Source organism: Eleutherodactylus coqui, unplaced genomic scaffold, assembly GCF_035609145.1.
Source record: "Eleutherodactylus coqui strain aEleCoq1 unplaced genomic scaffold, aEleCoq1.hap1 HAP1_SCAFFOLD_26, whole genome shotgun sequence".
Taxonomy (NCBI): domain Eukaryota; kingdom Metazoa; phylum Chordata; class Amphibia; order Anura; family Eleutherodactylidae; genus Eleutherodactylus; species Eleutherodactylus coqui.
The window spans coordinates 1,637,777-1,661,648 of NW_027101742.1; the positions used below are offsets into that span (position 1 = coordinate 1,637,777).

Below are 23,872 nucleotides of genomic sequence, written 5' to 3' on the forward strand. Positions count from 1 at the left end.
AATTGAATAATCGAGTTGGGACCCATTAGCTTTTCCTATTTATGACATAATCAATGCTCGTGCCAAATTTCACGTTTCTATGACAGCGGAAAGTGAGAAAATTACATTCCGTACGTAAAATTTGGACGCTAATTCTTTTGCGCATAGAATTGAATAATCGAGTTGGGACCCATTAGCTTTTCCTATTTATGTCATAATTAGAGATGAGCGAACGTACTCGGATAAGCACTACTCGTCCGAGTAATGTGCCTTATCCGACTACCGCTGTACTCGTCCTGAAAGATTCGGGGCGCTCCGCTGCTGACAGGTGAGTCGCAGCGGGGAGCGGGGCAGAGCGGGCGGGAGAGAAGGAGAGAAAGATCTCCCCTCCGTTCCTCCCCGCTCTCCCCTGCAGCTCCCCGCTCCGCAGCGCGTCCCGAATCTTTCAGCACGAGTACAGCGGTACTCGGATAAGGCACATTACTCAGACGAGTAGTGCTTATCCGAGTACGTTCGCTCATCTCTAGTCATAATCAATGCTCGTGCCAAATTTCCCGTTTCTATGACATTGGGAAGTGAGTGATTTAGATTATGTACGTTAAATTTCGACGCCAATTCTTTTGCGCTAGAATTGAATAATCGAGTTGGGACCCAATTTCTTTTCCTATTTTGGAGATAATCTATGCTTGCGCCAAATTTCATGTTTCTACGACATTGGGAAGTTGGAGAACTTTTGGCGAGTCAGTCAGTGAGTCAGTGAGGGCTTTCAGCTTTATATATATAGATGAAGCTCAGCCGAAGGTTGAGCCTCTTAAGCCACTGTAGATGGCAGACTCAGAGGCCACCTTCAAGCCTCCAGTTGCCATAGCAACCCAGTCGGGACCCCGTCATGACATGATGGGGGTTCGATGGGTGGACAGGGCAATTACATTGAGGGCTGCATTTAAAGGGTTAAACTGCAGGGATCCGCGGTTTCTCCGGTCTCCACTGTTAGAGCAGGTGCCCTGCTGGCATCAGAATAAGGCCCCTTAACAACCGCCTTAAATAGGTGTATGTACGTTCATTAAGGGGTTAATGGGATTTTTCATGCATTTGCTTTTGCAGTTTACATGAATTTCACACATTTTACATCCGCACCGCCTAGTCTTTGCATCTGATCCCTACAGCACCGTGTGCGGTTACAGTCTGCTTTTCTTCAAACTTCCTCGCTCAATCAGCTGAGCGGGCGCATGCTGTCAGCGCCGCAAATACACAGAGGTCAAAGCTGATGCCACCGCGCTGACCTCCTTATAGTGGCCGGCACTTGTAACTACAGGTACAGCTGTCACTGAAATCAATGGGAGCCGTGCCTGCAGTTACCAGCGCGGCCACTAGACGGAGGGCGGGGCGATATTCTGCAATGCAAATCTGGCAGTGTGCAGGCGGCCTAAGGCATCTCAATGTGCCAAATTATGTGCGCCTTTTATTAAATTTCATGTAAATTTTTGCCAACTACTCTCTTCTATTTGACTGATCTAAATACATCATTGTTAAAGGGGTTCTCTGGGCCAATTCTATCGATGGCCATCAGTAGTTGATCGGCAGGGGTCCGCCTCTTGGGATCTCCATCGATCAGCTGATTTCTGGCACCACTGTCTGTGTGGATAGTACTAGAAGCAGGTACATTTTGCAATTCAACGGGAGCTGTGCCTGCAGTACCAGAGCAGGCCACAGCGATGTTGACAGCGCTATCTGCTTCCAGCACGGTCCACACGATCAGCTGGTTGGCAGGATCCTAATCAGCAAAACTCAACTATTGATGACTTATGCTGAAGACAGACCATTAATAGTAGAAGACCTGGAGAATTCATTTAACCCTTTACATAAGTTACATTTTCGGGGGATTGTACTTAATGCAACAGGATGTAAACTTGGCGGGGCCAATGCCATCCCGCAGTGTGAGTCGGCTGTGACTGACAACCAGTCTCCCGTTGCAGCATCAAGGATTGGTGAGAACACCGAGCCCTGCAGTTAACCCCTTACATGCTGCATACTCCTGTGACGTCATCGGCCCTCCACTATGTAATAATGGAGGGCCAGTGGGTTGCCATGGCAATCCGATGTCAGACACTGGTGTCCAGACCTGCCGTGGCCTGTAATTGTAAGTGATAATGCATTGCTGTATAGAGGGACTGCAAAGCGTTATCATAGCTTTTTCCCCAGTGTCATCCTGACGGCAGACATGGAGGTTGCATCTTGACCTTGTAGGGACAGGAAGCAAGAGACTTCAAAAGGCTCCTCCTGCCTCCAATTCACCAGTGCTTCCTGTCCCTACAGGGACATGCAAGAGGAGCTCCCTCCGGGGAGCCACAAGATGACAGCCGGGATTGACGGTCCACAGGGCCGCTTCCCCTCTCACCTTCCTTCCATTAGGAATCTGGCTGACAGCGGGGCTGACGGTCCACAGGGCTGCTTCCCCTCTCACCTCCCCTCTGGAGAGTCAGCGCGGTCTGGGGGCACGGCGGGCCACAGGTCTGACCGCCCGGGAGATCACCACCGCAAGCGCATCGGAGCGGTGGACCAGAGGTCCCTGAGTCCCCTCCTGCTTCTTCCACGGGCTTCCGTGCAGCGTTCTCAGCCGGGGAGAGCGGCGGGCCATAGGCTCAGATGCCTCTCTCCTCCAGGCATGCCGGCGCGGCCGCGCGCAACGTCGTGGGGCGGAGCCAATGACGCGGCGTGACGCGGTGACGCCAGACGCCGTCAGCTGACCCGGAACAGCGGGAGATTTAAAAATGGAGACCCCCCCCGGCAAGCTTCCACTGACAGCACACCTTCAGAGAAGGATTACTCTGTCTGCCTGGTTCTGTCTACGCTTTCTAGCAATTATGACTACAAAGGAATCAGAGATGGAAGCCCTGCAAACTGTAAGTGTGACTTGCTGCAGGGATGTTATGCTCAGGGATTTAGCATTGTGTAGGGGTTTCCCTTATGTGCATGCATGTGTCTTTCGCAGGACAGGGAATCCACCCGGTCTAAACAAGACCTTAAAGGGGTTGTCCCGCGGCAGCAAGTGGGTCTATACACTTCTGTATGTCCATATTAATGCACTTTGTAATATACATTGTGCATTAATTATGAGCCATACAGAAGTTATAAAAAGTTTTTTACTTACCTGCTCCGTTGCTGGCGTCCTCGTCTCCATGGTGCCGACTAATTTTCGCCCTCCGATGGCCAAATTAGCCGCGCTTGCGCAGTCCGGGTCTTCTGCTTTCTTCTATGGAGCCTTTCGTGCAGGATGCCGGCTCCGTGTAGCTCCGCCCCGTCACGTGCCGATTCCAGCCAATCAGGAGGCTGGAATCGGCAATGGACCGCACAGAAGAGCTGCGGTCCACGGAAGAAGAGGATTCCGGCGGCCATCTTCACAGGTAAGTATAGAAGTCACCGGAGCGCGGGGATTAAGGTAAGCGCTCCGGTAAGCTTTCTGTATGTCCCTGCATCGGGGTTGTCTCGCGCCGAACGGGGGGGGGGGGGGGGGGGGGGTTAATGATACCCTGAAAAAAGTAATCATGCATGAATGGGCTTGCGCGGACAAACATCTCTACTTGTCCCGCGAGTATAAAGAGAGACTCCGCTTCGCGGAGGAAGATGTGAGCATCTACGAGGAGGTCCCCAGGGTGGACGCACAAGTGGCCAAAATGGCCAAAAAGACAGCCCTACCATTCGAGGACTCCTCTCATCTTAAAGACCCGATGGACAACAGGGTTGACACTTTGATGAAACGGGCCTGGCAAACAACGGCCTATACGCTGGAGTCCAATATTGCAGCGACTTTTGTGGCGAGGTCGATGTTCCTCTGGTTAGGGGAACTCGACAACCAGATTAAACAGAAGGCCCCCAGAGAGGCGTTACTGGAATGCATACCTTTACTAAAATCAGCAACAGGCTTCCTGGCAGACGCATCTGCCGAATCCATGAGGCTGGCGACCAGAAGCGCCGCATTGTCTAACATGGCCAGGCGGGCAGTCTGGCTGAAAACGTGGAAGGCAGATACGGCCTTCAAAGGAAGATTGTGTAACATTCCCTTTCATGGCCAGCACATCTTTGGCGCGGATTTGGAGGAGATCCTAAATAGAGCTACCGACAAAACCCACAGTTTCCCGGACCAAGCAAGAACGGGATTTTCCCACAAACGTCAGCCATCCTTCAAGCCATACCGGGGCAAAGGAAAGACAAAAACAATCCCTACCCCCATAGAAGAGTACCAGGTGGGGGGCAGACTATTGAACTTTTCCCGAGAATGGCAGGAGATTACAGATAACCCGTGGGTCCTGCAGCTCATAGCCCAGGGGTACGGAATAGAATTCTTCACCCGGCCCACCAATTTCTTCAGAGTCACCCCCACACAATCCCCTGCCTTGCAGGATATCTTTAAAAATGAAATCTCTAAGCTGCTGCAAATGGGGGCGGTAGTTCGGGTCCCCACAGTAGAGCAGGGCCAGGGATTCTACTCGCCTCTATTTCTGATAAGAAAGCCAAACGGCAGTTTCCGGATGATTCTTAATCTGAAGGGCCTGAATAAATTTATTACCTACAAAAGGTTTAAAATGGAAACCGTCAGGTCAGCGGTAACTCTGATCGAAAGGGGGGACTTTATGAGTACCGTCGATCTAAAGGACGCGTACTACCACGTCCCAGTCCTGCCAGAACATCACAAATACCTGAGGTTCGCCATCAGGATAGGGAGCCGGGTACGCCATTTTCAATTCCAGTGCCTACCCTTTGGCATTTCTACGGCACCCAGAATATTCTCTAAAATAGTGGCAGAGATGGTAGCGCATCTCCATGTAGCAGGTATAAATATCATCCCGTACCTGGAGCAATCCTGGTGATTGCTTCCTCATCCAAGATCCTCAGAGACAATACTAGCAGAGTCATCTCTCTGTTTCAGAGATTGGGGTGGATAGTTAAAGGGGTTGTCCCGCGCCGAAACGGGTTTTTTTTTTTTTCAACCCCCCCCCCGTTCGGCGCGAGACAACCCCGATGCAGGGAAGTAAAGAAAGTTTACCGGAGCGCTTACCTTAATCCCCGCGCTCCGGTGACTTCAATACTTACCGCTGAAGATGGCCGCCGGGATCCTCTGTCTTCGTGGACCGCAGCTCTTCTGTGCGGTCCACTGCCGATTCCAGCCTCCTGATTGGCTGGAATCGGCACGTGACGGGGCGGAGCTACACGGAGCCGCTCTCTGGCACGAGCGGCTCCATAGAAGACTGCTGAAGACCCGGACTGCGCAAGCGCGGCTAATTTGGCCATCGGAGGCCAAAAATTAGTCGGCACCATGGAGACGAGGACGCTAGCAACGGAGCAGGTAAGTAAAAAACTTTTTATAACTTCTGTATGGCTCATAATTAATGCACAATGTATATTACAAAGTGCATTATTATGGTCATACAGAAGTGTATAGACCCACTTGCTGCCTCGGGACAACCCCTTTAACTTCCCCAAGTCTAGTCTTCTCCCCGAGACACGGAAAACCTTCCTGGGGGTGCAGATAGACTCAGCGTCGCAGACCTTATCTTTGCCTCCACCCAGACAGGAAAGTCTTAGACTGGCAGCACAGGAGGGCGGCCAGAAGAGGCAAATAGCAATCAGGGACGCAATGAGGCTCCTGGGCCTCATGACCTCCTGTATTGGCATTATCCCTTGGGCCCAGGCGCACTCTAGAACGCTACAGAGAGCCATCCTGGGTAACTGGGATGGGGCATCCATCTCTCTGGACAGGAGAATGCCCATGTCATCATCCGTCTTAAGGTCCCTCCGCTGGTGGCGGTCAACCGACATCTTAGAAGCAGAGTCCCCATGGGTGGCAGAGCCCTTCATCTCTGTAGTAACCGATGCAAGCCAGTCTGGCTGGGGAACGCAAGTGGGGCAGCGCCTGCTCCAGGGCGAGTGGGGGGCCGACACTGCGGGCCCAGACATCGAATTTCAGAGAACTTAGGGCCATCTGGGAAGCGCTTCACAGAACTCAGGATATCCTAAAGAAGAGACATGTTAAAATCTTCTCTGATAATGTGACCGCCGTTTCACTTATTCGCCACCAGGGGGGCACCAGAAACTTTCACCTGCTGAAACTAACAGCCCGGATCTTCCGAGGGGCTGAGACCACGGTACAATCCCTGACAGCGGTCCATCTCAAAGGGTCCCAGAACCGGACAGCCGACTTTCTCAGTCGAAGACGCCTGGACCCCAGGGAACGGTCCCTGAATCAAGAGGAGTTTCGTCTTATTACAGAAATCTGGGGCAGTCCACAGGTGGACCTGTTCGCGAGCAGCAAAAACTCAAAATGCCCCGCCTACTTTTCCCTAGATCCGAGGGACAGGGCCGAGGGGTTAGACGCCTTTTCCCAGATTTGGGATTTCAGTCTGGCATACGCCTTCCCCCCCATACTCCTGATCCCGAGAGTTCTTCAGAAGGTCCAGCAGAGCAACATCACGCTGATCCTAATCGCTCCACACTGGGAAAAAAGGGCATGGTTTCCGGTACTCCTAAAACTCGCCATCACGGAGCCAATCCGCCTTCCATCCAGGAAGGATCTTCTAGTGCAGGGCCCAGTTCTGTGCCCAAACTTAGAGAGACTGAACCTCGCGATCTGGATATTGAGGAATAGACGCTACTAAGACCAGGTCTGTCCTCCAGAGTCATCGCGACGTTACGTCAGTCCCGAAAACCCGTGACCTCAGCTATTTATAATAAAATCTGGAAAAGATTCTCCTCCTGGAGGGGGCTGGAAGTCTCCAATCTCGACACTTCGGTGGCGGAGATTTTGGATTTCCTCCAGGAGGGTCTAGACAGAAACCTGAGACCGGGAACCCTGAAAGTGCAGGTATCAGCGCTCTCGGCCATTCTAGACCAACCCCTAGCGGATCATAGACTGATCCGCAGGTTTATGAAAGCGGCAGAAAGAATGCGGCCAGTTAGCCGTAGTATGGTCCCCCCATGGGACCTAAACTTAGTCCTCCAAAATCTGTGCAAAGATCCCTTTGAGCCTATCGATCAGATACCAATTAGGTTCCTGACGTTTAAAACTGTGTTCCTGGTAGCTATCACAACAGCAAGGCGCGTAAGCAAGCTCCAGGCCCTATCTTGTAAGACACCTTACCTATTAGTCCAGGACGATAGGGTCATACTAAAAACAGACCCCTTCTTTCTCCCAAAGGTAGCCTCAAAATTCCATAGACAGCAAGAAATTATTCTCCCATCCTTCTGTCAAAATCCCCAAACCGATAGGGAAAGAGACTACCATAGCCTGGATGTAAGGAGGGCCATTCTATGCTACTTAGAGCAGACATCATCCTTCAGGAAGGCTGACTGTCTTTTTGTTCGATTCCAGGGGCCGGGCAGAGGAAGAGCGGCTTCTAGAAGATCCATTAGCCGCTGGATAAAATCCACCATCCAGCAGGCCTACTCTTCCTGCAACAGAACTATCCCGGAAGGACTCAAGGCCCATTCAACCAGGGCAGTATCCTGCTCCTGGGCAGAGAGGGCCATGGCGACGCCGGATCAAATTTGTAAGGCAGCCACATGGTCCAACCTGCACACATCCGCAAAACATTACAGGCTAAATACGGACCTCTCCTCCGATCTCGCATTCGGGAGAAAGGTCCTGCAAGCAGTGGTCCCTCCCTAAGAGTTAATCTGGTATACTCCATGTCTGCCGTCAGGATGACTCGGGGAAAAAGGAATTTTCTGTAAGAAATTCACTCCTTTCTGGTTTAATTTCTCTACAGGGACAAAAAAAAACAAGTAATAAAATAGTACCAAAAATACCTTTTGTGCTCTTTCCCCTCTTATTATTCAAAAAAGGAAAAAAACCCCACATATTTGTATCTGTAAGGAACGGCATAATACAACGAACACAATATTCATCCCGCATGTCAAAAACTAAACGAAAAACAAAGTGAAAATGGTAATTTTGTTCATTTTGCCCCCCAAAAAATGCAATAAAAGTCATAAGTACTTCACTGCGGTGCCAATAAACACTACCGCTCGTCACACAGTAAGATACATAATCACAGGTGGAAAAATACAAAAGTTACTTTAAGGCCCAACGTCCACGGGCGGATCTGATTTGCAGAATCTGCGTGGATCACCCGCGTGGAAGATCCGCATGTCGAGCCTCTCATAGGTGTTCATGGGCGGACCTTTCCATTAAACAAATCGCAGCACGCTCCATTTCAGTGCGGATCCCGCACAGACTACTTTCATTGAAGTCAATGGAAGCCGTCCGATCCACGGCCCTCCCACAGCTCACACTGCGGACGAGCCACGGATCCCGCGGGAAAGCAGGAGTTTGGGGAAAAAAACACACACATCCGCCATGAAGAAGAAAGAAGATCCGGTCAGACACAGGTACAATAGTGTCCTCGGCCGCAGGCATGGTTGAGTTCCGCTGCGGGCTCCCGCATTCAGAGTCCGATCCGCCCGCGGACGTGAGGCCTACATGCAGCATTGCAAAAAATAATTTCCAAGAAACTGTATTTATTGTACAAAAGTTGAAAAACTTAATTGTACCGACCTGCAGAAAAAACTGATCATGTGATGTAGGGCTCCTTCACACTGGGATCGCGATATCGCCGTGAGAAAATCGCAGCTAAATCGTGACTTTTTCCCTGTGATTGTTTTGAGTGTCAGCGCTGCTTCTTCTCGCAAAAAAAAAAAATGCTGCCACTTGCGACTTTCTCGCGCGTTTGTATCGCAGGATTTTGCCGCAATTTTTTTAGTGTGATAGTCAATGAGACATTCTATTGTTAACCCTTTCCAATCCACTGTCTGATGTCTGAAGACATTCTGATTAAAGGCTGTACAGCTCCGATGTCAAAAGACGTCCGGCAGGGTATTCTTACTGTATATTACTGGCCGCTCTGTTGTCGGGGGCTTCTCCAGCATGTCCCATACTGCAGTACTGGCATTAGCCCGCAGATGGCGCCATTGTATAATGGCAGAAAGAGAAAGCCCCCTAGGAAACCCTGGATCCAAAATTGGATTGCAAAGGGTTAAAAATGCATCGCACAAAAAATCGCACGTTTGTGCTTTGCGATGCAATAAAATGAAGGCTTTATAGTGAAACATGGGAGATTGAAAAAAAAAACCGCAAAACGCAGACAGATAGGACAGGCTGCAACATCGCATGAGTGAAAACACCGCAAATGGGAAGGAAACCACTGAAAATCATGGGTTTCATAATCGTGCGTTTTCACTCTCACAGCGCGTGAAAATCCGTCATTGTGAAGGCGCCCTTATGCCGCAGGATGAACACTGTAGGGGAAAAAAAGAGGCAGAACTGATGTCTTTTTTTCTCTCTCTGCCCTCCAAAAAGAATTAATAAAAGTTTTACAGTATATTCATGATCTGTACCCAAAAATGGTACCAATAAAAACTGCAGTTCACTACGCAAAAAATAAGCCCTTATACGGCCGCGTCTACGGAAAAAAGTTATGGCTTTTGAAAAATGGAGATCAAAATATCCCAAAACATTGTTGCATCGAATGGCCAAAACAGGCCGTGTCCTTAATGCTGGGTTCCCACTGGGCGGATTAAAAAACCGCGAGATTTCCGCCGGGTGAAGCGCCGGCGCTCCCATAGAGAAGAGCATGGCCACAGCAGAAAGAAGAAAGAATAGACATGCTGCGGTCGGCAAAGCCACGCCGCAGCCGCGGTTTCGGCCGGATTAACCGCAGTGGATTGGCCGTCCCGTGTGGACGAGAGTTCTGGGATTAGCGGCCGCAGGCGGATTTGCCGCAGCGAAGTTCAGGCTGGGTTCACACAGGACGGTTTTGCCGCGGATTGCCGTTGCATATCCGCACTGCGGCAAAACCGCTGCAATGTAGCGCAAATGAGATTTGCCAAAAAGCTGTTCTCACAGGACGGATTTTTTCCACACAGCCACAGTGTGGAAATGCAACTGCGTCGCGGTTTTAAAAGATGCAGCATGTTCAATCTTTGGTCTTTTCCGCAGCGCTTCTTTGTCCATAGACCTCTATGGATGCAGCCAAAACCGCACCAAATACGTGACAAATCCGCAGCAAAATCAGCAAGCCCAAATTAACTTTTGAAGCGGTTTTACCGCAGAAGCAGTTCTTCTGCGGCAAAACCGCAACAGAAAAACCGCTGCAAAACCGCGACAAATCTGCCCTGTGTGAACCCAGCTTAAGGGGTTAATAAGGCGGAATGCAGAGAATCTTTTACTGCTATGGCTTTATGTGCTGTCCACTAGATGGCAGTAGTCACCATGTCTTCCTGTATATAGTGTAGTAGTGCATACAGATGTGTGACTGGACATATAAATGAGCAGCAGAAGCCTGGTGGCCCCTGTAATCTGTGTTTCTGAAGATCCATGCTTGGGGCCCCCTGCTGCAGCACCTAGTATCTGAAGATCCATGCTCGGGGGCCCCGTGCTGCAGCACCTACCGTCACCTTCATTTCACAGGACTTAAGTTTGGAATAAGTTTGGAAAAGCGTCCTTGTGGAACCTGTACGGGACATTCAGGGGATTTTAAATCCGGCTGTCAGAAGTGACAGCTGCATTTAACCCCTTAGTGACCACATTTTTTTGCATTTTTCCTCCCCCCCCCCCCCCCCTTTTAAAAAATCGTTACTTTATTTATCCATTGCCGTCGCTGTATGAGGGCCTGTTTTTTTGCGGGACGAGTTGTATTTTTACATGGTACTATTTAATGTACCGTATAATGTGTCTTCATACATGTCCTGCAGCTCGCGTATCAGCGGTATATATATATATATATATATGTGTGTGTGTGTGTGTGTGTGTGTGTGTGTGTGTATATATGATGCGTCACAGCTTTGTGAGGAACACTATCTTTTCTTCTCGGACCTCCTTCCAGGATCATTAGACGCACCGTGACCTTTCACAGGGTCCGGTACGTCTGGGGTGAGTCCAATTGGATTTCCCTTTCCTCCTCTTTCTACTCCTCTTCACCCACCTCACATTGGAGCGCTAATCTCATTCTTCTACATATTGTCCGCATGCTATAGGCTGGATTTGCTGCACAATCCGGAGGCAGAATCCCGCTCCAGATTTCGCAATTCCAATCCGCCCGTGTGCAGTAGGCTTTAGGCAGAGCACCTAGAGGGTGAGTGAGTGAGTGAGGAGACTTGTAAGGCCATGCATGCTCCTCTGGGTAATATGCAAATAAGGGACATGGAACAATACCTCTGCAGCTCCACGTATTGGAAGGCAGCATTCCTGCAAGTCAATGTTAGACTCTAGCGAGAGACCAAGCGAGAAACCTACTACAAACTGATGGGGGGCAAACACCCCGAAACAGCTGCCTGTGTATGGATTCTGGCTCAGTTTTCAATTCCCAGTCATTGTTGCAAGGCTTGTATAAAGAGTCTAACATCGACTTGCTGGAATACTGCCTTCCAATAGGTGGCACTGCAGAGTTATCCTTCCATCTCTGTTATTTACAGTAGTGTAACATATGCAGACACAGACTACTTCTAAGGCCAGTTTATATATGATCGCTGTCAGCTGACGAGGTGATTTTCCCGTCTAGATCTGCACACGGACGGAGTCATTCTACTCACATTCTTATTTGTCTCACTTGACTGCCAATTTCCTTACTGATAACAGATGCTCACAGACCACTAGGACCTCGTGATCAGCTGAACAGTGGGGGCTCAGATCAGACAACCCCTCTAAAGGCTTGTTCTGCAATGGCGGAGAGCTGTGCCCCTTTATCGGAGTGCCCTGGACTGCTGGTAACATGTAACATCCCCCTTGTAGCTGCTGCACTCACCGAGCAGTGTGATAGGGATTAACCAGCAGGAGATAAAGCGCATAGCTGCTGTCCTTCCACTGTTACTAACACATCTCAGGCCGATCACCCAACATATAAGGGCTCACACAGTCTGCTACTAATTACTGAACTTGACGGGCATGTAACACATGACGCACCGGCCTAGATTTGCCCGTTCTTTAGGTAAGCAGAAAACCAGCGGCAAGGGGGACATTGTCACTGCTGCCTTTCCCCAGCGGATACAGAAGTGCTCACCACATGGTTCAGTGATTGCTCAGACTTTCCGTCCCGCGGTTCCATAACAATTGCCAACGATGGCAACCTGGAGATAAACAAAGGCTTTCTTTAGGGCTCACTCACATTGGCATATTGTCGTTGTGTATTACGCAGTACACAGCAAATACACCTGTAATATGTGTAGATACTACATATCTTAAATCCCCATAGCCTGTACAGGTGCTTATTCTCTGCATACTACACATCGAAATAGGACATGCTGCGTTTTTTTTAACGTATGTAATACGCAGATGAAAAAAACGTAAGTGTGAGTGGCCCAATAGAAATCAAGTAAGTGTGAGTGGCCCAATAGAAATCAAGTAAGTGTGAGTGGCCCAATAGAAATCAAGTAAGTGTGAGTGGCCCAATAGAAATCAAGTAAGTGTGAGTGGCCCAATAGAAATCAAGTAAGTGTGAGTGGCCCAATAGAAATATGGGCTTTTAACAACGCATATTAAACACGTGAAAAATTATACCCGTAATACGTGGGCCAAATACGCCCGTCTGACTGAGCCCTTAGTCAAGTGGAGACCACAGGGGCACAAGCTTTGGTCTCCATTTGACCAGGTTTCCATTCCTTCCTGTACTTTTTCCAGACAGAATATTTTATTCGATTAAGGCCGCCTGCGCATATTCAGAGCCGGCATCCCCCTCCTGATTCCACAGCAATATCCCTCCATAGCATGCTATCGAAAAATGATTCTTCCTGCACACGGGCGGACACCAATTGTGGTTTCCACTTGCGGATGAAAAATCACAGCACGCTCCATTTTTCTGCGATTTCTGCATGGACAGCTTCTATTGAAGTCAATGGAAGCCGTCCGAGCCACGGCCCATCCGCAATTGACATTGTGGATGGGTCACGGATTCCACGGGAAAAGCAGGAATTAAAAAAAAAATAATCTGTACTGCGCATGTCCAACGGCGAGCCGTGCGGACCGTCCGGGGTACAGAGAAAAAGGGGAAAATACAGGTACGTGAGGATGCCAGCTGGGCACAAGGTCGGATTCTGTTGCGGGCTCCTACATGTGGACTCCGACCTGCCTGTTTGCATGCGGCCTTTGGCTAACTTCACATGAGCGTGTACGAGGCAATTTTCAGGCAAAAACGCCTCACATCGCTTCTGTGATATTCCCATTCCGAGCCATGCAATGTATTTAAGGCCTGGCTGAAATCAATGGGTGATGTTCCGAGGAACACGAAAAAATAGAACATGCCACGATTTTTGTTCCTTGCAGCATCGCTCATGTGTATGACTGCATTCAAAAGAGTCATGGAGTCTCGCAACGCACAAAACTCGTGCAGAATTAGTGCTTGTGTGTAAACCCAGCCTGAGAATGTTTGGGGCAGAGCTGCAGTACCACATGGAAAAAAGTGGCGCTGTCTTTGGGGTAACGGCAGATAATAGCCACATGACAGCCTTCAAACTGTTTACATGTAACGACTCAGTAAAGAGTATGAAGTGCAGTACCTCGTATCTTGCAGTGTACATCTACTGTGTAAGCGTGTAACTACTGGAATGATGCACTTTGATTTTACCTGATTTCTGCAGAAGCAGCTGCACTACAGGGCAGGAGACAAAGTGCACGACGCTGGCATAACCGCTGTCTGCAAAGGGTACTGCAAGGGCTTAAAGGGGTTCTGTCAGGAAAAGAAAAATTATACTTACAGGGCCGTTCACCGGGAACCTGCTGGTCTTCTCCTGTCCCTCCGGCAGCCTTCCGATCGCAGGGTAGAAGCTGGCAAAGTTCCAGCCTCCATCCTCTGCTCCAACCACTGCCGGACGGCAAGTCCTGCCGCCCGGGTCATTGGTCGACACGTCACAAGTGACACCCACTGATTGGCCTGGCTACGTCTAACCTCTAACGAACACAGAGAGTCGATGGCGAGTGGGCACGCGTCCCCCTTACCGGCGCGCTGTGCACTTGCCATCAACTCTCCGAGGACATTAGAGGTTAGACGTGGCCAGGTCGGCATGAGTGCGCAGGAGCCAACCCCTCACGTGCCAGGTAAACAACGGAGGGAACAAGTACAACGGGATTAGTTAAGTTTGCTTTGTTTTTTTAACTCTTTTCTTTCAACATGTTAGACTGTACAGGGATGCAGGTGAGTATAATTTTTATTTCCTGACGGAACCCCAAGTAATCTTGTAGATATGATACCTTTTATTGGCTAGCAAAAATACATAATGTTATAGTGAGCTTTCCAACCTACTCAGGGCTCTTCCTCAGGCATAATGAAATAGATCTGGATGAGCTGTGTGTATATATACACACACACACGAAAAGGCACAGAAATCGGAGACTAATTTGCTCTTAAACAATACCAGACAAGATGAGCAGAGAAGTAAATACTTAATTAGTCCACTGGGAAGGAATGTAACAGTTCTATGATCTCTACATTGGTGCTAGATGGAACAATACCTATTGGATGGCAGCATTCCTTCAAATCAATGTATGAATTTTTACCAAGTCTTTAAAACAATGATTGGGAAGAGCACCCCTCCTGGGTGCTCTCCTTGGGGGAGACGATGCCATCCCCGAACCCACTCACCCACCAGGAGTCTCCATACACCCCCTGGGTGCTCTCCTTAAGGACACCCCTCTTGATCTCCTTCAGACCTTTTATATTCTCCACTGATGCAAGAATCGCGCTCCGAGGTTCATTCCATTATTGAGGGTATCAAAAATAGCCAAAAATTTATACTCCCAAATTCTTCTGTGACTCTGCGACTTGAAGTTGCCCTTCAGTGTGATAACTCTTATGTTCTCCATATTGTGTCCGTGATTAGAAAAAAGGGCTTATTGACAAAAGCAGTTTTCACGTCCGTATTTTGTGTCCATTTGCTACTGGCTGCACACTAACCCTTTATAGTCAATGGGCCTGTAAAAAAAAATCACAGCATGTCCTATTCTGGCCTAGCTGCTCAGACAACAGTCACCAAGTCAGTGGGTGCGCAAAAAAGTTTTTCACTGATCATTGATAAGTAAGGCTGGCTTCACACATGGCGATAAAATCGTGCACGATTTGTGTGTTGCGAGACGCACAAATATGAATCCCATGGCCCTAGTGGGATTGGCCCTAGTGGATCAAGTCTGTAAAATGTTCTGAAAATAGTAATCGCTTTCCATCACTCTTCATTGTGGTGCGACATGATGATGGTGGACAAGCCCAGTTGTATTCAGAGATTACCCAACATCCCCGGCGTTGTGTAACCAGGAACAGTAGAGAAAACATCTTGTCCTATAAAAGTTCAGGGCCCTCAGCGGTCAGCTGATTGACGGGGCTCCGTGTCAGCACCTCTTTGTACTTAGAACGCCGCACTATACCGTATGCAGCAGTCGTTCTGCAACGTTGTCCCATTGAAGTGAATCATTAGTGTCACAGCCCCTTCAATCAGCTGATTGGTGGGTTCCCTGATGGCAGACTCCCAGCAGTCAGATCGCTCTTTATCCGTTTAGTCGGACTGACTCTTGGACACTTTATGGATCGGCCCTCTCCACGCGGTTCTGTGTTGTTCTGCTTCTTTTAGATCGATCATTTGCATGTTGGTGTCGGCTTTGATAGTATCAGGCCAGCGCATTCTATAGCGCCAGATCTTCTTTTCCCGCTGACCACTCCAAGCATTATCAATGTTACTAATGAATTAGCTCACATTATGTGGACCATTTATGAGAGTCTCTGTTTCGCAATTTTGTCCTCCAATGAAAACTTTAGTTTGATGCGGTCTAGGACTGTTTTGTTTGTGATCTTGGCGGTCCAAGGAATTCATAAGAGTTTCTTTCAGCACTAAAGTTCAAAGGCATCAACCTTCCTCCGCTTCAGTTTCTCCACTGTCCAACTTTTGTAAATTGTGATTGGGAAGATGATTGTGTTGACTATCTGGCATTTCGGTGCAATGCTAATGTCTTTGTTTTTCCAGACCGTATCCATACTTTGCGCTGCGATCTAGCATGATTCGTCATTTTATTTCGATACCGATCAGATCTTGATGGCCTATCCTGAGGATACCCATTTAGGCACCTTGCACAGGCTATCTCACTATTGCATTGTTTTTTCTTTTTAGCAAACTGTCTTTTATTTGAGATAACCTGCTTCATGAGTTCGTAGGGTATGGGTGGTTTCACATCTGCGTTGGAAGCTCCGGTCGGAGGTTCTGTTGCATGTGGTGCTTTCTCTTACATCCAAAAGCCGGGCAGCTTGGTGGAAAGCAGGCGAACCCCATTATAGTTAATAGGGTCCATCTGGTGCTGTTCAGTTCCCTCCAGAATCGGAGCCGTTCGACCGCGGGGATTCCCCTTTCTCGCTCCCCGAACGGAGCAGGAAAGTGGAATCACCAAGCAGATGTGAAACCACCATATAGTGAACAGAGGGAGTAGGCAAGCCCTGCGCTTTTGGACATTGGCTTTGGTAAATTGCAAGCGTGCATTAATAGTTATGGATTGCTAGTACTTTAATGGTCGCCCTGTGCAGCTCACATTGTGGCAGCTACAGGGAAGGGGCTACAGATAGTGAGAGGGACCAGTAATATGTGTCAGTTTTGGAGCCAACAGACCATTCTAGCATTGCCACATAGGTGAAGTATGACCATATCTCTCACAAATGTATCATATTAATGGTCGAGGTCACTAGAGATAAATGGTCTCATGTATTTTAATTCAATTGTCAACCTTTCTTTTAGAGAGAATTTTGGAAATATTTTGGTGAATGATATTCTGTAATATTTAAAAGAACCCCAATAAATGTACTTTAATATACTCATTTCTTCAGTTTAAGGTGCCGGGATTCCACGTTACATTTCCTTATCATCGCTGTGCGACGAATGTCATATGGGCATTGCTGGATGTCTGAACATCGGTAAAAGGACAGAGCATTCACTACTGCCGCTCCAGTGCTTCAGCGGGCCTCAGGTAAAAGTCATTGTACCTACAGCCAGCAGTCATCACACATACAGCAGCATGGGCTTTGAGTATGTCCCAGTAAGACCGGTTTCATATAGGTCGCAGATCCGGCTGAAAATATCGGAAGAAAAAGCTCTGTATGCAGTACTTTTTCTTCTGTCCAAAAGCTGGACAGCTGAGCGGAAAGAGGGTAGACCCCATTATACTTAAAGGGGTTGTCCCGCGGCAGCAAGTGGGGTTATACACTTCTGTATGGCCATATTAATGCACTTTGTAATGTACATTGTGCATTAATTATGAGCCATACAGAAGTTATCAGAAGTTATTCACTTACCTGCTCCGTTGCTAGCATCCTCGTCTCCATGGTTGCCGTCTAATTTTCGCCGTCTAATGGCCAAATTAGACGCGCTTGCGCAGTCCGGGTCTTCTTCTTTCCTCAATGGGGCTCCGTGTAGCTCCGCCCCGTCACGTGCCGATTCCAGCCAATCAGGAGGCTGGAATCGGCAATGGACCGCACAGAAGCCCTGCGGTCCACCGAGGGAGAAGATGCCGGCGGCCATCTTCAGCAGGTAAGTAAGAAGTCACCGGAGCGCGGGGATTCAGGTAAGCACTGTCCGGTGTTCTTTTTAAACCCCTGCATCGAGGGTTGTCTCGCGCCGAACGGGGGGGGGGGGGGGGGGGGGTTGAAAAAAAAAACCCCGTTTCGGCGCGGGACAACCCCTTTAATGGGGTCCATCGAGCGCTGTTTGGCTCCAGAGACGGAACCTTTCAGCCGCGGGGATTTTTCTTTCCTGCTCATCTCCTTGCCGCAGATGTGAAACCACCCTAACAGGTTCTCTTTTTAGGTCTTCAGGATTTAGACACTGATTTGGCGCCTAAACCCTGACAGAATCCACTGACATTATACTAGCAGTGCTAGTGAGTGTGATGTTTTATACAGTGGGTCCGGAAAGTCTTCAGACTCCTTCACTTTTTAAAAATACTTTATGTTGTGGCCTTGTGCAAATTTAAAAAAATTATATTTTTCCCCATCATTTTTCACTTGGTGCCCCATAATGACAAAGTGTGAACAGAATGTTTGAAGTCCGGGCTTTGGCTGGGCCTCTCAAGGACATTGACAGAGTTGTCCCTAAGCCTCTCCTGTGTTGTCTTGGCTATGTGCTTAGGGTCATTGTCTTGTTGGAAGGTGAAACTTCTGCCCAGTCTAGGGTCCTTTGCGTTCTGGATCAGGTTTTCTTTATAAATAACTCTGTACTTTGCTCCATTCAGCTTTCCATCAACTCTGACCAGTCTCCCTGTTCCCCAGCATGAAGCTGCCACCACCAGGCTTCGATGTAGGGATAGTATTGGGCAGGTGATAAGCAGTGCCTGGTTTCCTCCAGACATAATGCTTAAAATGGAGGCCAAAAAGTTCAATTTTGGTATCATCAGACCAGAGAATCTTAGAATCCTAGAATGGTAGAGTTGGAAGGGACCTCCAGGGTCATCTGGTCCAACCCCCTGCTCAGTGCAGGATTCACTAAATCATCCCTGATAGATGTCTGTCCAGCCTCTGAAGACTTCCATTGATGGAGAACTCACCACTTCCCATGGCAACCTGTTCCACTCATTGATCCCTCTCACTGTCTAATATCTAATCTGTGTCTCCTCCCTTTCAGTTTCATCCTGTTGCTTCTAGTCCTTCCTTGCGCAAATGAGTATAGACCAGATCTCTCTGTTTCTCATAGTCTGAGAGTGCTTTAGGTGCCTTTTGGTAAACTCCAGGTGGCTTTCATGTTTCTTTTACTCAGGAGAAGTGTCTTTCTTGACGCTCTGCCATAAAGCCCAGATTGATGGAGGCTGCAGTGATGGTTGACCTTCTGGAAGTTTCTCCTGTCTGCACATAGGACCTTTGGAGCTCAGCAAGAGTGACGATTGGGCTCTTAGTCACCTCTCTTACCAAGGCCCTTCTATGATTTATTAGTTTAGTGGGTCAGCCAGCTCTGGAAAGAATTCATTTAAAAGGGTTCTGTCATTAGAAAAAAAAATCTATACTTGCCTATTCCTCCCCGTCAGTCTACTTACCAGATTTTCACCTCTACTATCTTCTCCTGTCTCCTGCAGTTCAGGAGGGTCACCTCACCTTCAGCTGGCTGATTCCTCTGCTTCCTGTGAGGTTATGAACATTGCCGGCAGTCTTCTTCCTGCCAGCCAATGTACATAACGTCACAGTTCATAGGCCAGCAGAGGGAGTGCCGATCTACTTCAGAGACTGATCATGCGAGCTATCTCTGAAATAGATTAGCATTCCTTCCTAGCCAGTGAAGATGCAGCCTTCATAACAAGCTGACTGGCGTGTGGTGAGGTGACCCTGGGAGCACTGCAGGAGCTCAGCGAGGAGAAGATCTGGTAAGGGGACTGACAGGGAAGGTATAGGTGAGTATAGAATTATTTTCTTTTTTATGACAAAACCCCTTTAAGGATTATAGAGGCCACTGTGCTCTTGGGATTTTTTTTGTAGCCCTCTACAGATCTGTGACTCCACACAAAACGGTTCCTGAGCCCTAAAGTGTTGTCAAACTTTTTGAGACAGACACAAACTTGGGTTTTCACAAACTTTGCTGCATCAGTGTTTTTAGATCTTTTAGTCAGATGTTCCTATAGTTACTGAAGCTCGAATTCTAAGCATTTCATAAGGTTTTCAACTTTTATTGACAAATATATGAAGTTTAGGCAAAGACTCAATATCTATAAATGTTGGCCCTTTTTTTCAAGACTTCTGCAATTCACCCTGGCATGCTGGATATTAGCTTCTGGGTCAAATCCTATCTGATGGCAACCCCTTCTTGTTTAATTAGAGCTTGGCGTTTATCACAATTTCTGTGTTTTTGTTTGTCCACCCGCTTTTTGACTATTGACCACAGATTCCTGATGGGAGTTTGCTGGCAATGTTTTGTTCACCGAGCCACTCCATTATCACTTTTGCCTTGTGACATGGAGCTCCATCATGCTGGAAAAAGCATTGTTGATCACCAAATTGCTCCTGGAAGGTTGGGAGATTTTCACTGTGGCAGAAAATTCAAACTAAGCTCTACTTACTACTTTCAGAGTTTAGGAAGGAAGTATCCATCCAGTGAAATACTTTGGATGGTTGGGAGAAGTTGCTTTTGGATGGTTTTTAGATACCACTGTTTATTCTTGGCAGTATTCTTAGACAAAATTGTGATTGAGCCCGCTCCTTTAGATGGAAAGCAACCCCTCACAATAATGGTCTCGGGATGCTTTATGGTTGGCATGACACAGGACTCATGGTAGAGTCCAAATTTTTTTTTCTCCGGACAATCATTCTTCCAGATGTACCAAACAGTCTAAAGGGGGCTTCATCCGAGAAAATACTGTACAGGGATTGTAGAGGACTGGGATAAAGATATTGTCTCTGATGAAGACCACTTTAGACTGTTTGGGACATCTGGAAAAATGATTGTCAGGAGAAGCTAGGTCATGAAAGTCTGGTAGGTAGTGATGGTTTCTTGAAATGTATGGAAGATATGTAAATTCACTAGTGAAAGTCTTTTAGGTTTTTGTAGCGCTCATTGCACAGCCATTGCATCCACTCCTCAGTTGCCGTCACTAGTCTTCAGGTATGTCTTCTGGCCGGGGATTGGAAAATCCACGCCTCCAGGAAGAGCCCCCTCTGATTGTCACATGCAACAAAACATCGCAGATGTGAAAAACCCCATAGGAAAGCATGGGCTTCACATACTTGCGATTTGTAGTATTGTTGCTATGCGAGAAAATCGCGGGACTTTGTCGCCCGTGTGAAGGAGGCCTTATATAACTACTATAATAAAGGAGGTCCATAAACTGGTGCTTATATGTTTATATGGCTTTCTGCCCATTTCAGATCTTTCATGCAATCGATCTTCCACTGAAAAGAGGAAAGAAGAACAAGCGCTCGGTAATCCTAGCCGGTGGGCTTTACGGTATAGAGGCAATCAAAGTCTCAAAAGCAAATTCCATTTAATTTCAGACGGCGTTGTGTAAGAGTAAGACCCAAGGCTTGTAGTAGTGTCTACATCTGATCATCTCGGGCTTACTGTTTGGAATAACACTTCATTTGATGACTTTTGCACTAAATTAAATGTGCGTGTACCTTTGCAGGTCTTTTCCGTAAATGCATTTGGGCACATTCACATTTATGCTTAGGAAATCATGCCTGGAGATTTCCCTCATCCAGCTAGACAGAATTACAAGGCTTAGCGCTGGAAACAGAAAATACAAAGTCAATTGACTAAAGCACAGAAATATATTCTAGTTCTTAATCCTCATTACAGCTGCTGATCCCATGTCTGGTTAGTAAAGTTCTGTTCTGTGCATATTCCTGATTAGTGAACTTTAAAGCAGCCTGCCAAACTCATTAACACACTTTAAAAACGGGAAAATTGTATTTCAGTCTGTTGTCTAGGTTACCATTATACCAAAATTGTAATCGCCAGTAATTTGGGGGATTCTCTTGAACTGCTTTCTTCGACTCTTGACTACCCTCAATACTTACTTGGGGTAAAGTCATAATCCCCTCAACCATCCATCATATAAAAATTACCATATAGTCCACCTAATATATTAGTTATACCAATTGGTCATCCAGTAGTAAATAGGCAACATAAGACGGTGTTATTTGGGCAGTTTATGATGGTTTATGTAGTACTAGCGTACCCGTCACGCGTTGCTGCGAAGACAGACATACATACATACATTCGTTTTTATATATCTAGATAACAACCAATCACAGCGCAGCTTTCAAGTTACCTCAGCGGTATAATATATAACAACCAATCACAGCACAGCAGCTTTCATGTTACCTCAGCAGTATAATATATAGCAACCAATCACAGCACAGCTTTCATGTTACCTCAGCGGTATAATATATAGCAACCAATCACAGCACAGCTTTCATGTTACCTCAGCGGTATAATATATAGCAACCAATCACAGCACAGCTTTCATTTTACCTCAGCATTCTCAATATCCAGCAATTGTCTTGCGAAACGTTCGGCGGATGCATCATTTTGTAGTTGAACACGCCTCCCGTTGCTCGTTATGCCTTTTGCTTTTGTGCTTGAGATGGAAATCAAACGATCTTTGACTGGGGGTCATAACTGTCGACGATGCTCGTAGGATAGTTGTACTATGCCAGTAATCTTCCCAGGAGTGTACTCAACAACTTCCCAAAGTTTCATGGTGATTAGATAAATGGTGTAGTAGGGCCAAAAGGACAGACAGACAGACATACATTCCTTTTTATATATATAGATGACATCAGGAAGTGAGAGAATTAGATTCCGTATGTAAAATTTGGACGCTAAATATTTTGCGCTTAGAATTGAATAATCGAGTTGGGACCTATTAACTTTTCCTATTTATGACATAATCAATGCTCGTGCCAAATTTCACGTTTCTATGACACTGGAAAGTGAGAAAATTAGATTCCGTACATAAAAATTTGGACGCTAATTCTTTTGCGCTTAGAATTGAATAATCGAGTTGGGACCCATTAGCTTTTCCTATTTATGACATAATCAATGCTCGTGCCAAATTTCAAGTTTCTTTGACATTGGGAAGCGAGAAAATTAGATTCCGTACGTAAAATTTGGACGCTAATTCTTTTGCGCTTAGAATTGAATAATGGAGTTGGGACCCATTAGCTTTTCCTATTTATGATATAATCAATGCTCGTGCCAAATTACATTGGGAAGTGAGAAAATTAGATTCCGTACGTAAAATTTGGACGCTAATTCTTTTGCGCTTAGAATTGAATAATCGAGTTGGTATCCATTAACATTTCCTATTTATGACATAATCAATGCTCGTGCCAAGTTTCAAGTTTCTATGATATTGGGAAGCGAGAAAATTAGATTCTGTCCGTAAAATTTGGACGCTAATTCTTTTGCGCTTAGAATTGAATAATCGAGTTGGGACCCATTAACATTTCCTATTTATGACATAATCAATGCTCGTGCCAAATTTCATGTTTCTACGCTATCGGGAAGTAAGAGAATTAGTGGCAATGTTGGAAATCGAACGATCTGCGTGGGGGGGGGGGTCGTAACCGTCGACGACGCACGCGCAATTTATCATAGAATATTTGTACTATGCCTATAGTCTTCCCAGGAGTGTACTCAACAACTTCCCAAAGTTTCATGGCGATCGGATGAATGGTGTAGTAGCGCCAAAAGGACAAACAGACAGACACGCAGACATACATTCAATTTTATATATATAGATTGAGTGGCAGTTCTGTGCAGCGACGGACTTTATTACTTGCAGAGACACATGGTAACAGCACTCAAATACATTGGTTATCAAAAAACGACATAACTCTTATGTATATACCAACCACATTAGACAATGCAAGGTTCTTAGTATATAGTTTGATCAAACATCTAGGTGACCATGCTTTCAGATGGGTCCTAACACTAATACTAGGCATGTGATGAGGACCTATTCGAAAGCATGGTCACCTGTACGTTGGTGGATGGGCCTATATACTTTTATCAAACTACATACTAAGAACCTTGTATTTTCTGATGTGGTTAGTATATACATTACAGTTATGTATTACTTGATAAAACATTATATGAGCTCTGTTGCCATGTGTTTTCTGCTTGCACTGTTTAGTCGTGGCCGCGGTTTAACGTGCGCTTACAAATTTATAGTTGGGATTTGCTGACTTTACTTTTTTTGTTTGTGCGGCATGTACGGTGGTGGAGTCGTGGCTTCCTCCGCCTTGTTGTCTGCTCCCACCCATATAACTCCTGTCTTTTTAATTAGAGCATATAAATTAGTATCTTACTTCCTCTGGTTTTATTTGTAGGTTTAGGCCCAGAGAGATGTATGAAAAACGGTAGGAACCCATCTTTCCCTGGTAATTAATCCACATGC

General features: G+C 47.0%; 1 protein-coding gene across 4 annotated transcripts in view; it reads left to right on the plus strand.

The window, feature by feature from the left end:
* Positions 1-23,872, plus strand: part of LOC136590989 (cytochrome c oxidase assembly factor 1 homolog) — a 94,879-nt gene that overhangs the window by 5,078 nt on the left and 65,929 nt on the right. For all 4 annotated transcript variants that reach the window (XM_066588452.1, XM_066588451.1, XM_066588454.1 and 1 more), the window contains exon 2: positions 16,821-16,960. The gene's annotated coding sequence lies outside the window, so the exon portion shown is untranslated. The remainder of the gene's footprint in view (positions 1-16,820; positions 16,961-23,872) is intronic.